This window comes from Penaeus monodon, chromosome 24, assembly GCF_015228065.2.
Source record: "Penaeus monodon isolate SGIC_2016 chromosome 24, NSTDA_Pmon_1, whole genome shotgun sequence".
Lineage (NCBI taxonomy): Eukaryota > Metazoa > Arthropoda > Malacostraca > Decapoda > Penaeidae > Penaeus > Penaeus monodon.
The window spans coordinates 30,890,420-30,890,794 of record NC_051409.1 but is presented as its reverse complement, the minus strand read 5'-3'; positions in this window follow the sequence as shown (position 1 = coordinate 30,890,794).

Genomic DNA, 375 nt, shown 5'->3' with positions numbered 1-375 from the left:
ACACACTCAGTAGAGTGTAGACATTAAAGACAACACTCTCAAAACACATAAAACTGTGTAGTGGAATTTAACACAAGATTGCATACGGTTTCAAGTTTAATGACTTCGTTTACAAACTCTGCGGTATTCAACACCCACATTTCACAAGCAGACCAAGCTATAGCTCCGGTTTCTTGAGATGTCTAAACACACAATCAAGGCAGATTTTATAATCAATTTTAGATGCACGAGTCTGATAGATCTGACCACACGCATCTGTAAAGTAACAATGCAAATAAGTCAGTATTTGTCCTTCTCTGTAAACCTTTTGAGCAATTGAATGTCTATTTATTCATCTATTTAAACTATTCATTTCTTTTGTTTGATATTTGATCC